Raw genomic sequence first — 18,862 nt, 5'->3', positions numbered from 1 at the left:
GCTGTACTGTCTATATAATTTTATATATCAAACTGAAGCATAATTTAATGTGAAGTGGCATTTGGTGAGGGACTTAGGTTTTGAAGATAGACTTTATATGTAACTTGTCTCATGAAGAGTTACTAGAACTGACTATGCTTCCTTGCTACTTTTTCGTAATGTAGCCTAGACTGGCTCCAAATATACTATGTAGCTGAGGATCGCCTTGAATTTCTGGTCCTCCTGCCTCCATCTTTCAAATGTTGGGATAACAGGCATGTGGGACCATGTCTGGCACACAATGTTGAAGTACTTATGGTTAGTATTTATTCAGTTTGGTCTGTGTGTTCTGTGTGTCAGGGACTGTTCTGTATACTCTGTATATATGTTTTCCCCTCTAAACTCAAGTGATCCTCCTGTCTCTGCCTCTGAAGTACCCAGGTTCATACATGTGCCATTTTACCTAGTTAGCTTACTCTGTGTACGTACTCATTTGTTAGACCTAGAAGGGGCCGAAAATGATGACTTAGAATGAATCTAACCAGTGTGTCTGTCTTTGGACTTTGAGTGGTATATTCTAACTTTTCTGTTACTGTAATAAAACATCACAACCAAGGTAACTTTTATAGAAAGTTTATTTGGGGCTTAGGACTCTAGAAGGTGAGAATCCATGATGGCAGGAGACTGAGGCAGCAGCTGAGAGCTCGTATCTTGAACCACAGACAGGAAGTAGAGAGGGACTAACTCAAAATACCGTGAGACTTTTGAAACCTCAAAGCCCATCTCAGTGACATACTTCCTCCAGCAAGGCCCTCCCTGCTAATCATTCCCAAACAGCCACCAACTGGGAACCAAGTGGGAGCATCTCATTCAAACCAGCTCATATTTACTGCACTTATATATTCTTAATTGGAGTATCGTAACTTTTATGGGAAATTACAGAAATTTAATATCCCCAAATCCTGAATTTGAAATAGTTGTGTCTGACAAATTACAATCTTAATGTAATAGTAATATCTGCTCCTTGGGAACTGAAAAACTGGTCTGTCACCACTCTGAGTCTTTGTCGACATGTAACTGCTGCTGTTATTTAGATGGGTTGATCTGACATGTCCATTTAGTTAAGCAGCGAGATCTGAGGTCCAGGCATCACAATTGTTCTACTCCTTTATGTAAAATAAGTTGTCAAGAGCGCTGATCTAATAGCGACTGTTACTTCTTTTGTGCCTGTGAGTTAAGCAAAAAGTAGATGTGGATGTAGAAATATTAGTAGCCATGAACAGGGAACTTACTGCCTATTTTATGTTGAGTTTGTGACTTGGGATCACGGTCTTGGTGTTTTGAGTACATATTGCCATGCTACATTATTAGTAATTTATGTAGAGTGAGTTTTTCTTCTAGAGTACAGCATTATATCCAAGAGGAAAACATTTGTAACTTTCCATGTCAACAAGCATTGAGTTTAGTTAAAGTAGCATAGACTTTGGAATGTAACAGCTTCAGATTTAAATCTCTGCTTGCTGCTTATTAACTTCTTACCCTGATCTGATGATAACTTGACCTGCTGAGACTTTCCTTTTAATCCCAGTTCAGAACGATTGGTAACGAACTCTAGCGAAAGTGTGTGTAAGCTGTGGGCATGGGGCCTGGTTCTTAAAATATGATCAAAAAGATTCATTTGCTCTGCTCTGTGAGAAAACTTGGAATTTGCAGTATCTTGGTTTTGATAACAGAAAAATTGCTCATTGTTCTCAAACCAGTGTCACAGCTTTTGCTGTGTGTTTTGTGTGAATGTGGTGCTGCTGCTCCAGTCCGGCTGCTAATCCCTTTGTTTCCCCCGTACTGTGCAATTAGATTGAGGGTTTGTTTCTCCAAAAGTGTACACAAATAAAGACCAGAGACACCAATAAAGGATGATTCCGAGGTGGTGAGCTCACTGAGCTGGCAGAACTGTGATGCTGCTAACAAACTGAGGGGATGTGAAGGAGCTGCTTTTGTTTGTGTGTAGATGTCATGCTGAGTTCCAGACAGACTGAGAGAGACACCATGTTTGTCCCATCTAGGCAGCAAGTTAGGTGGACATTTGAAAGCATGGCAGTACCACTTGGGTGACTTAGTATGTGCTAGGTGGACAGTAGTTTCTGAGGAATGCAGGCTTAATGTTAGAGATGTCTGTTAGGTCTCAAACCCAGGACAATCAGCTAACCGAGGCATCCAGGTTCACTTTGCTGTGTTAATGGACAGCTCAGTTAGCCCTTTGTCCTTGCTTCGAGACCTAATAATGTCCTTCTGCCTTTAGCACCAATGAAGGTAGAGGGCTAGTGTGCACACTGGGGCATAATAGGTGCTTAATAATGCTTGTTGAGTTAATGAATGATGTAATTATAGGATTTTTTTTTCTGAAATGGTTTTAAAGTTATAGCATGAAGCTCGATGTATACTAGGCTGGCTTCCTCCCACGTGCTGGGGTTAGGATAAAGATACGGAGAATGGGAATTCTGTAGTCTTTTGAAGAGGTGGAGCAGCAAAGCCCTAAGCATTACTAACCCCCAAGGATTTGTCCACAGGCTTTCAGGATCTCCCAGTTCTTGAGGATCACCGGATGCATACATTTTTTTTAGAAACCGCATGGGCCTAGCAGTATCTGGTGACTGACTCTAAGGGTTAAGTGGGGGTACAGTGAGAAAATTTTTCTATAGGAATATTTTGATGCCAGGTGACAGGCTTGGCTGTTCCAGTTTCAAGGACCACTCTTCAACTAAATGCAGCTACTATGCGTTCAGGGGCTTCAGGGCACTTGCAAATAGCTAAGATATATGGTTGATGCTTATTTTCTCACTTATTTATTGCCTTTGCCCTCAACCACATATTTCTAATACTCATCTGAATACCCAAATAAAAATTATTTGACATTTACAAAGCATTTTGATGGTGTCGTTGGTAATTGGTAGCACATTTCTGTGTGCTGTTGGGAGTCCTGTGAGAATCTAAAAGTTTTAACAGGCCCTTTCTGCCTTAACTTGTCTGGGCATGGCTTGGGAACATTAAAGATAAGTCTTAAAATAGTTCCTTTTGTTGTGTATATTTAGATACCACTGATTATTGTCAGTAATTTGCTAAATAAATTAATGATTTTCCTAAGGTACTTAATTTTAAAACAAGACACTTAATATTCTATTAGATTTTTGAAGAACATAATTTTATCAGTTGAAGCAAAACTAATCAGCATCTGCTCAGTAAGTGTAAAATATATGTTTTTAAAAATCTTATTATTTGTATGTGAGTTTGGCTGTGCATGTGCCACAGGGCATGTAGAGGTTAGAGAATAACTTTTGGGAGTGCTTCTTTCCTTCCATTCAGTTGAGGTATGGTACCTTTTGTTTCTGCAGCTGTGCTGCCCATGTTGTTGTAGGCATGCTGGGATTAACCTGCCAACTCCGACCAAACCCGTCACCGCTGACGCCCAAAGGCTCAACTTATCTTCTACAATTGAGGTGTATATGGGGAACAAACCTTACCTTCAAATTTTTCTTTTACATTTGTGTGTGTGTGTGCGCACACACATGCAGGGCAAATGTTTGTATATGCAGATGTGTGGAGGTCAGAGGAAAACTTGTGGTAGTCTGTTTCCTTCCACCATGTCTATCCTATGGATCAAGCTCAGAATATCAGGTTTGAAGGCAAATGCCTTTACCTGCTGAGCCATCTTGCGAGCCTCTGTTTGCATTTTTTGAAGGCCTGCTTAGCAGCGCCTTCCATACATGATTTTTATACCCTTAATAGATGCCAGTTTATGTCATAAGTATGAAAAAGGTCAGCCAGAATGCATTTGTTAGCAAAAGAAAGTAGAGGAGAAGGGGCCTGAGGCAGCTAACTTGCTGTCTGAGGCTTCTGAAGGAACAAGTAGAAACTAGAAAAGGTTGTTGCATGCCACACAACTCAGTATCAGGTGCCTTAGAAGTAGAAGAATGAAAGATACTTCTGCCAGTTTGTATACTGCTCCTTTAAAAATGTTTTCTAATTTAAATTTGGACGGGTTTCTATTGGCACTTTGAAGGGGAACATGCAAGATGAAGTAATCCCACACTAGCTTCGAATAGGGTATCATAAGGAGTCCTTTATTTATAGGGGAACTTATAGATCACAATAGGAAACAGGAATGGAATCCAGCATCCAGGTGTCTGTAAGGGGGGGAGGGTGCACAGGTGGGCCTGCATCTTTTTGATACTCAAAGCTGCACCCAACCTGGTCCAGCCTCTCAAAGGCCGTTGCCTGAAGGAGGTTCCCCATCACCTCCCCCTTTTGTTAAAATAAGACAGTTCTAAACCCAATACAAAGCTATATATAGTAAGAACAGATAATCAAATATAAAAATTAGAATTATATAAACAATATTAAGCAAGAAACATATGCTAAATGTTTTAATAATTATTCTATCCTAAGGAGTCAAAGTTTTGTATTAGAAATGGCTTGGCTAAGTCATAAGAGGAAAGTAAGTACAACTATCTAGTCTTCAACTCCATCAAAGACCTGAGAAGGGAGATATTACTTGAGTAGGCAGGAAGTGCAATCAAGCAGCTTCCAAAATGTGTAGTAAACGACAGAGACAACATGCTATCTGGGCAATCACCCAAAGTCTCATTTGTAACGTTGGAGCAGTCAACTTTGGCTAAGACCGAGAGTAACTGACAGATATTTTCAGAGGCAGGAAAAATTTCAAAACCATCTTACCCTGTCTTGGCAAAATTTGGCAGTCTTTTTTCTTGTATCCTGCTTGTCCAGTCCCAACAACCGTGCATTTTGTCAGTGGTCAAGGAATGGGCAGTTCCTTTCCCAAAGACCAGTTTTGCCAAGAAGAAAACAAGCTCCAAGTGGAGTGTCTTCAGTGCTCAACCAGGAGCACTCGGGGTGTCTCAGGTCAACAGAACCCTTAGTTATTTAAATGCAATGTTTTACAGTTCTTTGAAGTGTTTGAAGATTATCTATCTATGCAGAATACAATCTCCATGCATCTAAAGAGCCTGATTAGTCTAACTATAAATGTGACAAACATGGATGACTATTGACCTGCAATTCTTACTACCTATATAGCTCAAAGACTAAGACTTCATATTAGAATATTAAACAATCTTTAAACAACAGTGCAACAAATAAGGACAATGACCTAAAAATGTAAACAATTTTGTACAAGATACAAGTATCTTGATCAGAGGTAGAAATGTATAATGCAATATATTCTAAAATTATATCAGTATACAAAATGTCTTAAACAGAGGTAGAAACATGCATATATATAATCTGACAAAATAACTTTGCATAGATGTACAACTATTGTAAATAGAAATAGGAGAATATTCAATATCACAAATATAATTTGAATTTGTATAAATATACAAGAATCTATGCCAATGTAAATTGTCTATAAATAATAGTTCACAAGTATTCCCTATATTACTCACTGTTATTATTAGTGAGAGTAAACTCACTCTAATCTACCTATTATCCTCTTCAATTTCCTTTTTTTTTAAAAGTGAAATCCTTGAGCCTACAAAATTTTACCCCAACCCTATACAGTTATCAACGCTATACAGTTATCAACCCCTAATTGATGTCCCTAATCCTGAGGACAGAGTTTGTTGGGTGAAGGGCCATTGTCTTCTAGAATGTAGTCATGTTAGTTAGGTTTTCTAGATGTACAGAGATATATTTCAGATGGATAGTTAGTCTTCAAACCTTTCAAAGACTAACAGAACATGCCATTTAAAATGTTTTAAGAACTTAGGACTTTTCATGACAACTAGACGCATCTGTTCCTGGCAGCACCAGTCTACTTCAAGAGGATGATGGGCATCAAAGAGGCTCCTTAAAGAATTTGCCAGCCATTTGGGCAAGAAACTGCTCTTGTCTGGACTGCTTGATGCTGTGCTGTGAACTGGACATGCAGGACTCACAGGAAAATGACTGCTGAACTTACCTAAAGGTGAGGCTGTTCTTCGGGGTTCCTGCTTCATGAAAGAGTCTGCTAGACATTCTACAGAACACAGAAGAAAGTGACTGACAAACTGCCAATATAGGTGGAACTGTCTTTGAAATTTCCTGCTTCATGAAAAAGTCTGCTAGATACTATGGGCCTATAGGCTAAAGATGGATGCCCCAATGTTACAGAAAAACTTTTGATGACTGTTCAGATGAGTTTTGGAAGTTGCTTACCATGCTCTTCCTGTTTACTTAGGTAGTATTTTATCCTTCTGGAGTCTTTGATGGAGTTGAAGAATAGGTAGTTGTAATTATAGTTTTCCTTAGTTATGACTAAAGATAAAGTAGATATAAATATTGTAACTGTAATTCCTTCTTGATATCTGTTTTGCTATATCTAATTTTACTATGTTAAAGTTAAAACCTTCATTTTTGTCAAGACAGAAAAGGGGAGGTGATGTGGGATTCCCTCCTGTATGCTGTGAATACCATTGGTTAATAAAGAAGCTGCTTTGGGCCTATTGCAGTGCAGAATAGGCAAGGCAGGAGTTCCAAGCCTAGAGGAGGAGAAGTAGATGGAGTCAGTGAGATGCCATGTGGCCGCCAGAGGAGAAAGATGAAGCCGCACACCGGTACCAGTAAACCATGAGCCTCGTGGTAAAATATAAAATAATAGAAATGCCTTAATATAAAAGAGTTTGCCGGGAATATGCCTAAGCTAATAGGCCAAACAGTGTTTTAATTAATACAGTTTCTGTGATTATTTCGGGTCTGGGAGGCCAGAAAACGAATGAGCAGTCTCTGCACTTTGTTTACATTGTCATTATTTACTATATTCTTGAAACCTCGAGCACATTCTTCTCATGATAAAATCTTTTTTAAGATATTATAAACCTACTCACTTTTTCTGAAATCATTTAGTTTCCTTTTCCTAGAAGTATTTATAACAATCCGAATCATCAAGGTACAGAGTGCTATATTATATGAAATTAGCTATTCAAGATAATAACTTAATACTTCTATATAAAATACTTGTCATTGATCCTCCAGCTAGAGAACTCCTCTTCTTTACTTTTCTAACACTGTCCTTTATGTTTTCTTTTCTACACTTTTAGTATCTTTGTTCCTTAACAGTATATTGTTAGGTCCTAACTAAACTCTTCTACCACCTTAAAAATTCCAAATGACAGTGAATGATCATCTCTTGAACTATGTGGAGCCTCTGAGAGCAGACTGTGTAATTCTTTTAACTAGACCCAACATACTTGCTGATAATGGAGAAGCTGGTAAGATGCCTTGAGCCACACAGTGTGAACATTCTGAATACATTACAGTATCAGGATTGTTCTTGTGGTTTTGTTTGTTTGTTTTTGGTATCATGGCTAGGCTGGAGATGAAGTTCAGTGGTAGAATGGTGTTCAGAGCCCTAAGTTCATCTCTAGCTAGAAGCTAGGGACATAGAGAAGGAGATGTCATGACCCACTAAAGTAATTATGCTAACATGAGTATTTCTGTGTAGATGTGTAGTATAATTCAGGAGTAGGTTAGTGGCTCTCCATTTTGTTAGTTCTTGTAGTGTGAGATCAGAATTCTCGTACATGGTGAGAGCAGTCTTTGAAGTGGTATTGTGGGCGTGCCCTAGGTGACTAATCAGCTTTGTGAACACACAAACTCAGGGCTAAAGCATTGCTGCCTCAAGCCTGTTTGCCCACTTACAGCGTGCTGACAGCTCACCTCCCCCCCCACATGTCCAGCTCAATCCTGATTTTTCTCCTAACATGGACTTTGTCTTTCAACTCAGCAAGTCTGTGATCTGTTCCTCACATAGCTTGTGTTGCTATCACTTGCTTTTCTCAGGCTGCTTTCCTCCTCAGGGTGCTCCTCGTCCTTTTTATGTATTGTCTTCTTTGGTAGGCTTTGGAGACCCTGAGTTGAACAACATTATGGTTACTCGGAACCTGTGCTCCCTCCTACGCATGTGTGTTTGTATCTTAGTTAGGGTTTCTATTGCTTTGGTGAAACACTGTGACCAAATTTAGGGAGGAAAGGGTTTATTTTACTCACAGTTCCAGATAACAAATCATCAAAAGAAGTGAGGGCAGTAACCTGGAGGCAGGAGATGATGTAGAGGCCGTGGGCAGAGGTGGAGGTGGGAGTCGCGGGGTGCTGCTGTTTACTGGCCCTTTCCCCTTGACTTGCTCAGCCACTTTCTTATGCAGCCCAGAACCATCAATCCAGGGATGGCACCATCCATAGTGGACTGGGCCCTCCCACACCGATCACTAGGAAAATGCCCTACAGACTGCCCCTTAACTGAGACTCCCTTCTCTCAGATGAGTCTAGCATGTGTCAGATTGACATAAAACTAACAGTACAGTTTGGCACCATTTAGAGTTTAAAATTCACATTTCTTTCTTGTGTCCCTCCCTCCCTCCTTCATTCTTCTTTCTCCCTTCCTTGTTTGCTCACTCATTTGTCACTCTTTCCTCCCCCTCCCTCTCTTCCTTCTCCTTCCTTTCTCCTTTCCACCCTTCCTCCTGCTTTACCCTTTTAAGTACTAGAATTGCAGGCTTGCACACATCTAAAATTCAGATTCTTTCATGATCCCATGGTAGCAGAAAGGCATGGTAGATGTTTAGAAAACTCAGAGCTTTGGGGCCACTCAGTTGCTTTGGCCTGCTTGCTGTCCACTCATAAACGTGAGTGGGATGAGGGAGCGAGCACAGGCCTCTTCAAGCAGGGAAGTAGAAAGAGTGGGTGGTGGAGCTGCACTTGGCTGGCCTGCTGCCTAGCCCTGTGGGTGCTGCTTCCCCACCCCATCAGCATTCTGGGCATGAGGAGGGAGAGGCAGTGAGAACAGGAACAAATGGCCTGAGTCTGAGCTCTGACTTCTGCTGCTGCTTTGCCAGTTCACCAGTTCACCAGTTCCCCTTCTCCCTCTGAGCACTTTCTTTTAAGTGTAACAGCAGACTGAGAAATTTTAAGAAAAACAAAACTAGCAATTTATTGCAGTTACAGGAATTAGCTGAGGCAGAATCTGGGTATCCCAATGCTGCAGCATATACGTTTGTTCATAAAATACCATAGAAAACACAACGTGGGGAGTTTCTGGGTAGCTGGGTGCTAGTGTACCACAAATGCACTTACAGCTGAGGGTGCCTTTGCACACAGTGTCACCTCGTGCTAGCACTGTGCCTAGCCTAGGCCACTGCAGCGTGGGCCATGTCAGAGTCGTTACATAGATCTGCAGGACCAGAAGCTGAAGTTGCTAGTGAGCCTTTTCAGTAGAAGAGCCTGCTTCCAGAAAGTTAGGGTGTGGCGACCCGAGGAAGGGAGTTTATGGTTAGGTTTTCTGTTGACCGCCCGCAGTTTTGAGCCGCTAGTGACAGTCATCTTTTACTTCCTTGATCACATTTCCCTCTAAGCCTTAATTTTGGACAGAATCCAAACCTAGTGTTTCTCACTTGTACCTAACAAATGGCAAAGCTGTAATTGTCATAGTTACCAGTGGTGTTGTATGGTGGTTATTTTCTGCAGTGTTCTTTTTGTTTCCGATGTAATTCTCCTGATTTTGTACATCCGTTTGTTCTTATTCTCTTCTTTCTTACTGTTAGAGAACAAATGGCTCCTGTTTCTCCTTATCCACCATGTACCTCTTCTATTCTCCGTAAGCATTAGTCATCTAACCTTTGCATTCTCCATCTTTTCTTTTGAAGGTAGTCTTTTAAAACATTTATTACTGTCATTTTACCGTGTGTATGTGTGTGTGTCTGTGTGGGTATGGCATCATAGGCAAAGATACTGGCAAAGACCAGATGTGTTGGGTCCCTGGGTCTGGAGTTAGAGTTGTGAGCTGCTGGAGGTGGGTGTTGGGAACTGAACTTAGGCCCAGGTTTTCTACAAAAGCAATACAGGCTCTTAATTGTTTATCATTGAGCTATCCTCTGGAAGTTTAGCTCCTCCTCCTCCTCCTCCTCTTCTCCTCTCTCTCTCTCTCTCTCTCTCTCTCTCTCGCTCTCTCGCTCTCTCTCTCGCTCTCGCTCTCGCTCTCTCACTCTCTCTTTGCTTTTGTTTGTTTGTTTGTTTGTTTTTCAAGACAAGACTTCTCTGTATAACTTCTCTGTATAGCCCTGATTGTTTGGCTGTCCAGGAACTCTGCAGACCAATCTGACCTTGATCAAGCTCAGAGATACTTCTGCCTCTGCTTCCTAAGTGGGAATTAAAGGCGTGTGCCACCATACCTGCCTTAAAGATATTCTTAGAGTTCACTTTTATCCTACTTAACCAAATCAGACACCTTTTCTTATGTCTGTTTTTGTCTTACTACCTCTCTTGCAGTTGACACTGAATGACATCTTGGTGGCTATTATGTCTTTCATCCTGTTGCTAAAGGACTCTGTGTTTAGCGTCCTTATTGTCTTCATGCTCTTTCTCCTTTTCAGAGTTAGCTTTGATTCCTTCCTTCTGTTCCCCGACAAGGTCCTTGAGAATCCCTTGGAAAGGTCTCAGTTTCTGATTGCTTTCTTGTCATTGATTTCCCAGCTCTGACCACCCCATTGACACACTGCTGCAGTGGTCCCTTAAGTCTCAGCAAACTGTTCTGTAATGCTCAAGATTGAGAGAGTGGATTAGAGGTTACAAGCTGCTCTTCAGACCTGGCCATGAAGACTAGCCTGGCAGTTAGCACTCTCGCTGGCTGGCTCTAGTTGTCTCCCTTGCCTCCACTACAGCCCTCACCCTGGTCTGCGGGCGTTCCCCATTTGGACTGTCTTTGGTGTTTTCAGCTCACCAAAAACCTGATCTTTTTTGAAGGTCCAGATCAGATTGCTTTAAGTAGTGATTTTTCCCCAGTATCGTATACCTCTATTTAGTTCTTAAAATAGCAAGTACGTACTGTGGGACAGATGTTGAGCTAAGTGATATATAACTGTAACTTTAAATTTAGTGGTAGATATTTCCATTTTTCTGCTGAGAAACCTGGAACTCAGGAGAGGCTACATGTTCAACGTGAACTGGGATCGAATCCAGCTCACTGGTGGTATAGTTACACTCAGAACTGTGGACTCTGTGATACATAAAGTTCAGCCCTATATCGTGGCATATCTTTGAGGCTTTTATATTGTTTGCAGTAGGTAAGGTGTTTCTTGAACTTTTTGTCTGCCTCCCAGTACCCAGAAAGTTTAGAATATTTATGCAAGTACTAAAGAGACAGTTCTGTTGAGGTGTTCCTGTAGTGCTACTGATTATTGTAATAACTGGGTTATCTCTGTGTTAGGACAGTCTCTAAGATGTCGGGAATACAGTGCTTTAGACCTGGCTGTGTACTGGAGCCAGAAGGGAGGCAGCAGAGCCAACTTATGTTATGTTTCCCAAGTGTGGGATGTGTACCCAGAGAGATAAGAGAGCACAGGCCCAAGGCTTCCTCTTCTTATTCCTCACATGGCAGTAATAGAGGACTGTTAGCTTTCAGATGCTGGTCTCCTCAGTGAAGGAGCAGCATCTTGATATGGCTGTAAGCACACTTAGCAGACAGTGGCATTGTCTGAAGTTAAGTCACAGCTGGGTGTCTTTGACTTTGTTACTGTTATTTTCTACTTATTTCCATTGAGACTTGTTTTCCATTTGTATTGTGACACAAAATTCCTTTCTTGATTTGAAGAACAGAGATATTGTGAGCTACCCGTAGCCTATCGCTCGAGGGGCCTGAGGTTGAATCCACCCTGAAGCTATGTGTACTATAGCAGTTTCCAATTGAATGAAATACCAACTTTTCTTGGTATTGCACACACACACACACACACACACACACACACACACACACACACCCCACCACCACCACCACCATTAATAATTGTTTTTTTTGTTTTTTTTTTTTTTGTTTTGTTTTTTCGAGACAGGGTTTCTCTGTAGCTATGGAGTCAGTCCTGGAACTAGCTCTTGTAGCCCAGGCTGGCCTCGAACTCACAGAGATCCGCCTGCCTCTGCCTCCCAAGTGCTGGGATTAAAGGCCTGCGCCACCACCGCCCTGCTTAATAATTCTTTAAGGATCATGGATTCATATTAGTTGTATCATTATAATTCTTACTATTTGTTTCCCAGGTTTTATCTATTTTTAAGGACAAGAGATGTATTATATTTTATTCTGTGAGTTAATCATGTTTCTGGTGGGTCAGAAACAAGTGTATTAAACTGGGCTGTTCATGGCCGATTCTCCCAGTATAACAAAATTGATCATCTTCGGTATGGAGGAAAATTGTTCCTAAAACAAAATAAAAACTTAGAAAATGGGGAAGTTTTTCAGTAAAAATGCAAAAAGTGATAAGGCTTTGAAAATCCTGGTATTTACACTTGAGTTTGACAAAAGGTGTTATTCCTTTGGTGTTCCATGTTGAAGACAAGGCTTCAAAAATCACCTCAGTTATTTTCATATAAATCCTCACAGTGAATTTAATGTCTTCATTCCATTTACATGGGACACTTAGGCAGCAGCAGTGTTTTTTGTTGGTGGTAGTGATTATTTTTCTGAAGCAGATGTTTAAAGATAAAATATTTTCAGAGTGTGGTTTTTGATGTAATCATAGATTTCATATGAAGTTTGCATTCAGAAAACATTTGTTCTAGATCAGATCTTAGTAATGAAGCCTATGGACTTCCATTTGAGTTCTGGTCCTGCATGTCCGTGAACAAATTCCAGAGGCTGAGTTGTTCTCCAGTGAGTGACTCCTGCCTAGAGAGGCTGAGATACCTGGATCAGCCAGTGTGTCGCTGAGCTCCAAACAGTCTGCGTTCTGTAGCATGGTTCGTGGTCATCCACACCCTAAAATAGCCTGTAGCACAGGTTGTCAGTGTGTTACCCTCGTACTGTGTTGAGTACCTTTTCCTTTATTTCAGGTAAGTACATTTTTCAATCTGTGTTTGCTGCTGGTCACTGGTAATGAATATAGACCAGAAATCTCCCTGGGGCTGACTGCTGTTTGACCTGATTCTGCTTGTTTGCTTGGCAGCGCCATTCTGTTCTGTGTGTTTGTAAAAGATCATGGGGCTCCTGCTCCCCTCGAGGAACAATAATGACGTGTACTGTGAACACTGCAGACCTCAGCTCGCCCCTAACATTGGCTGGCTCACTTGATTTCTCAGTGCCTGTCTTGCATCTGTGAAACAGCCACAGCAGTTTCCTTATCTGGGTGGGCTGTTCTCAAGATGAAATGTGCTATAATGTGCTTAGAATGATGTCTGACCCAGTGTCTAAACGTTTTACTCTAAACTATTATTTTTAAAGTTTTTGGTAAAGAAATTTTGTGGTTCTCTGTAGATAAGTTTCCATGTAAATCATGTTTGAAAACTAACAAGTCTTCCTGAAAAATATTGCTTTTTAACTAAAACATAAGTAATTTTTTGGCTTTTTGAGTTGCACTATGCACTGTTGGTTCTGTGAATGGTTCGTCTTTGGAGGTTTGAAAGGCAGGTGTAGGTCTGCTGTGTGTATTCAGCCTTGGCTTACTTCTCTTTGTCCCCTGGCATAACTGAATACATTGTCCTTCTTTTCTCTCTTATAAATGTGCAAGTTTGGATACAAAATTCCTGATTCCCCCAAGTACAGGTTACTGTTGGGTTTATTTTACTGCACTGTTTGCATAAACCATAGCATAGCAACTGCTGTTTCAAGTTCAGGTTTTAATTATTTTTATTTTTGTGTTTTTTCCCTTCTGTTACCATGTTATTTTACTTTTTTTTGTTTTTAAAGCTTCATGGTAGGTTCTGGGGGCCCTGCTTCCTAATGTAGCTAATATAAAAAATATTTTAATTGGGAATATGAGACTTGGATTGAACTGCCAGTAAACTTGAAAGGTAATCTCAGTTTTTCACATTATAGTCCTATTCTGAGGCTATCACACGTGTTTTATTTGTTTAGATAACCTTGTGAATATGGTATAAAATATAACGAATAAACTATTTACCGGTCTGTATGTGCCACTCTTAGCAGGGTAGAATGCTCATGAGTGCTTGCCTAGAGCAAGTAGAATTTATAACTGAAAAAAGTCAGGGATCACAAAAGGGAGTCGTTAATTACCTGTGCTATCCATAAACAGTTAAGTTTGTCTTAGTCCAGTTCCTGTTGACTGACTCAGCCAACACATGCATTATGGTTCCTTTCCTTAGTGAATAGACTAACACCTGCCTTCCAGACAGTAAGGTGCTCCTAGGTCCTATAGCAGTGTGCAGTGCTGAGGTATTTGGGTGAGTTCTGTGCTGATACTGGTAGGGAATAAAGATGTAATGTATTGGAACACTCTCAAAGGAAAAGTTAGAGAAGACACTTGTGGTTTTTAATTTTATTTAATTTTTTTTAAATATTTTTTTAATTTTATTTGCATTGGTGTTTTTCCTGTGTGATGAGAGCATTGGATACCCTAGAACTAGAGTTACAGACAGTTGTGAGCTGCCATGTGGGTGCTGGGAACTGAACCTGGGTCCTCTGGCAGCACAATCAGTGCTCTTAACCAGTGAGCCATCTCTCCAGCCTCCAATTTTATTTAATTTTTAAACAAAAATAATTACATCTTTACCATGTCCTTCTCCAACCATCCCCTCCCAAGCCTCCCTACACCCACCCCTTCAAATTCTTAGCCTCTTTTTCATTAATTAAACGCTTGTGGCTTTTGTCATTGAGAGATAAATGCTGTCTCATTTCTACTCAGTTGCTTTATGAAAGAAGTCTACACTCAGTACCTCTGGTGTTGTTCATCTCAATTGTTTCCTTATTTTCAAGTTGACAAGTGAATATTTATTGTATCTATGTCGTTTCACAATATCTATGTGTTGAGTAATGAATAGATTGTTTTAACTGGTATACGTATTTACTTACACTTGTATATGTTTTTCTCATTTGTGTATTTTTATTGTCTGACATATAGCAAGAAATGTCTGATGTGTTATTAGTCAAGCTTTAGTAAATTTCCTGACACACTTTACACTTTTTTTCTTTTTGAGTGGTCTATAATAGGTATCCTCTATCAACATCACAACATATAGGCTGTTTGTTTTACCTCAGGATATACTTAGGGATACATGGAGAACTAATCCTTGATAAAGGAGGCGTGTGGCTAAAAAAGTAAAATAAAGTTGTAGAGAGGGGTTTGAGAGAAAGATGGAGAGCAAGAAAACATTCACCAAGAGAATGCCTACTTATATTCATTTGTATGAAGAGAAACTCAGCAGGAGAAATGACAGACGCAATGTAGTTTGGAACTCAAAGATCACTTGAATTGTGTCAGCAAAGCAATAAGTCAATTAAGGGTTTCGGATAAGAGATACAGTAAGAGTGAGATGAGATATTTGCTCTAGTACAACTGGCAAGTATCTCAGAAGGGTTGGCCTAGTTGTGTTTGCACTAGAGTTTAGGAGAGATTTGGTCATGCTGTTGGTCACAGGGTAGTGAAAGTTCCTTAGGGTTGCAAGCATGATCCTGAGGTCAGTAAATAGTGTGGGTATGTGCTTATTTCCTGGACTCTGCTAAGTTTGAAGTATTTTTTTTTTCTTTTTAAGTAATTCTGTATTGATTCTCTGGGAATTTTACATCATGCACCCCAGTCCGTTCTTTTCCCAATCCTTCCACGTCTGCCCCTCACCCCTGTAGCATCCCCCCAAGAAAAATTTCAAAATATTAATTAAATACAAAACCAACAAAAAAAATCTACTTCACTCCTCCATCTTTCCTGCCTCTCCAACACCTCTTTACTCATCTTAGTTGCACTGGGAGCTTCAGTGTGTCACCCAGTATACACCTTTGTTCATTCAAGTTTACTTGTAAATGCTCGTTGCGGTGAAGTTGTTGATCTGGTTCAAGGCCTCTGTCTGAAAGTCTCACACACCCCCCCCCCCACCGCCTTTTAAGATTTACTTCTAGCTTTAGTTATGTGTCTGTGTGTCTGTAAGTGTCTGTCATGTGTGTAGGAGGGCATCTGTTCCCATGGAGCTGGAGTTATGTGTCTGTGTGTCTGTGAGTGTCTGTCATGTGTGTAGGAGGACATCTGCTCCCATGGAGCTGGAGTTACGTGTCTGTGTGTCTTTGAGTGTCTGTCATGTGTATAGGAGGGCATCTGCTCCCATGGAGCTGGAGTTATGTCTGTATGTCTGTGAGTGTCTGTCATGTGTATAGGAGGGCATCTGTTCCCATGGAGCTGGAGTTATGTGTCTGTGTGTCTGTGAGTGTCTGTCATGTGTGTAGGAGGACATCTGCTCCCATGGAGCTGGAGTTATGTCTGTGTGTCTTTGAGTGTCTGTCATGTGTATAGGAGGGCATCTGCTCCCATGGAGCTGGAGTTATGTCTGTATGTCTGTGAGTGTCTGTCATGTGTATAGGAGGGCATCTGTTCCCATGGAGCTGGAGTTATGTGTCTGTGTGTCTGTGAGTGTCTGTCATGTGTGTAGGAGGACATCTGCTCCCATGGAGCAGGAGTTACGTGTCTGTGTGTCTTTGAATGTCCGTCATGTGTGTAGGAGGGCATCTGCTCCCATGGAGCTGGAGTTATGTCTGTGTCTGTGAGTGTCTGTCATGTGTGTAGGAGGGCATCTGTTCCCATGGAGCTGGAGTTATGTCTGTATGTCTGTGAGTGTCTGTCATGTGTGTAGGAGGGCATCTGCTCCCATGGAGCTGAATTTAGAGGTGCTTGTGAACTAAACTTAGGTCCTCTAAAAGAGTAGCCAGTGTTCTTAACTATTGATTTATCTCTCTGGAGCCTGTGCTAGTTAAAATGAATTTAAAAAATAAAAACCAAAATATTAGGGATTGGTGTGTGTTTAAAGCTAAACCTACTGCTACATAGTAGGGAGAAGGAAGGCGCTTCAGAATGAGTGGGTCTTGGTGTTTCCCCTTTCTGCCTCTCCCTTTATTTCCTTTCCCTTAACTTACTCCCTCTGTAGTAATGTACTGCAGTGCTGAAGAGCATACATGGAAGTGTTCACAAGCTGGCATGGTGGCACACGTCTTTAATCCCAGCACACGGGAAGCAGAGGCAGGTGGAGCCCTGTGAGCTCAAGGCTCTGTCCAACAGAAACAAAAAGAAAAAAAATACCCCAATCACTTGTAATCCAGACCACTTTGGAAAGAGCAGATAATGCTTGTTTTCATAAAATGCTTAACTTTTAATGAATTTAATATATATTGCAGGTGTGATCCATAGTACATATAACCATTGCATGGAAAGTGCCAGAGCTTGCTTTACATTCCAGTGTCACCAAACCACAGTGTCTGCACCACAGCAGTGAATGAGGGAGGTCAGAGAAGTAGTGTGAGGGTAGGGGTTCATATAATTATATAACTCACACAGGAAGTTCAGATTGAAGTGTAGGAGGAGACCGCTTGTTGGTTCCCAGCTGTTCTCTACTTGTTCATCCCAGCTGCCCAGAACCGAAATAATCACACAGAAATTGTATTATTTAAATCACTGCTTGACCCAGTAGCTCTAGCTTCTTATTGACTCTTATATCTTAATTAACCCATCTCCATTAATCTGTGAATAATCTGTGAATCTCCACGTGACTGTGGCCTACTGGCAAAAGTTCTCAGCGTCTGTCTCTGGCAGGGACTACATGGCTTCTCCTTGACTCCACCCTCTTTTCTCCCAGCATTCATCTTAGTTTTCCCTACCTAAGTTCTGCTCTGCTATAGATCCAAAGCAGCTTTTTAAGTCATTAATGGTAATCACAGCATACAGAGAGGAATCCTACACATGGAAGAGGTTGAAACTCTGATAGAAAGAACGAAAGATTATAGACTATTCATTTGGTCGTAGCTAGATGGGCAGATTGTTACAGGATGTTGAATAGTATGTTCATTTGAATGTCTTCCTTTGAAAAATATCTGTCAAAGACTTTTACCAACTTTTAGTTAGATTGACTTTGCCCATGAAGGTTTTAGAAGTCTCATATGTTCTAGATGTCTACAAGCATGTTCCTATCCTGAGAGTCGGCTCTTCTCAGCACTGTTGATTGTGCATTTGTTGTGCAGAAGCCCCTTAGTTTAACATGGTCTCGTTTTTTAGTTTGTGCTATTGTTCCCTCTGTTGTGAGTGCCCTCCAAAATACTTGCCCCTTCCAATGTCATCAAGTATTTTCACATTTTCTTCTAATAGTTTCACCATTTCTATTCTTACATTGAATTCATTTGGGGTTGGTTTTTTTGGTTTTGTTTTTGTAAATGAGTATCATAAGGTCTAGTTTTTGGCAAAGGTGTGGAGGAAAGAGAGACTTTTTTACTCTTCGTGCAAATGTAAGTTAGTGCATGATGGAGAACAGGACGGCTATGTAGGCTAGCACAAGCCTGTAGCCTAGCAGTCAGGCTGAGTCATTGCTGCAAGCTTGAAGCCAGACTGGCTTGGACGTGAGATGAAAGTCATTTGAGATGTATAGCAAAATCCCATCTCAGAAAGGGGAGTGGAGGGCTTGGGAGTAAAGTATTTGCTGTGCAATCATGAAGACCGAGGTTTGACCTTCGGGAGAAATCTGGGTGTGATGGCAGGCGCTTAGAATCCCAGTGCTGGGGAGACAGGGACAAACTGTCCCATGGGCCCCATGGCTGGTCAGCCTAATCCACTTGGTTAGCTGCAGGCTGGTAAGAGTTCCAGTGAGTGAGGAATGACTCCTGAGGTTGACCTTTGCCTCCCACCCACCTCATACACACAAGATCAGTTCCACACATACAAAGCAATCTCACTACTAGATATATATCCAGAAAATTGTAGTATTTCAGCGAGACCTCTGTACCCTCACGTTTATTAAAGATTATTCTTAATTCTTAGGAAATGGAAACAGCTGAAGCATCCATCAAGTAATAGTGGAATCTTCAAGATAGGGTTTCTCTCTGTAGCCTTGACTGTCCTGGAACTCACTTTATAGACTAGGCTGG

At 41.0% G+C, this 18,862-nt stretch overlaps 1 protein-coding gene across 12 annotated transcripts in view; it reads left to right on the top strand.

Moving 5' to 3' along the window:
- Positions 1-18,862, top strand: part of Reps1 (RALBP1 associated Eps domain containing 1) — a 73,827-nt gene that overhangs the window by 11,191 nt on the left and 43,774 nt on the right. The window contains exon 1 of one of the 12 annotated variants that reach the window (XM_048425211.3): positions 5,800-5,959. The exons of the other annotated variants lie outside the window; for them this stretch is intronic. The gene's annotated coding sequence lies outside the window, so the exon portion shown is untranslated. Of the gene's footprint in view, positions 1-5,799; positions 5,960-18,862 lie in introns of those variants that run through there. 12 annotated transcript variants of the gene reach the window in all.

Source organism: Myodes glareolus, chromosome 1, assembly GCF_982192425.1.
Source record: "Myodes glareolus chromosome 1, mMyoGla1.1, whole genome shotgun sequence".
NCBI classification, from domain to species: domain Eukaryota; kingdom Metazoa; phylum Chordata; class Mammalia; order Rodentia; family Cricetidae; genus Myodes; species Myodes glareolus.
This window is presented reverse-complemented; position numbering and strand designations above follow the sequence as displayed.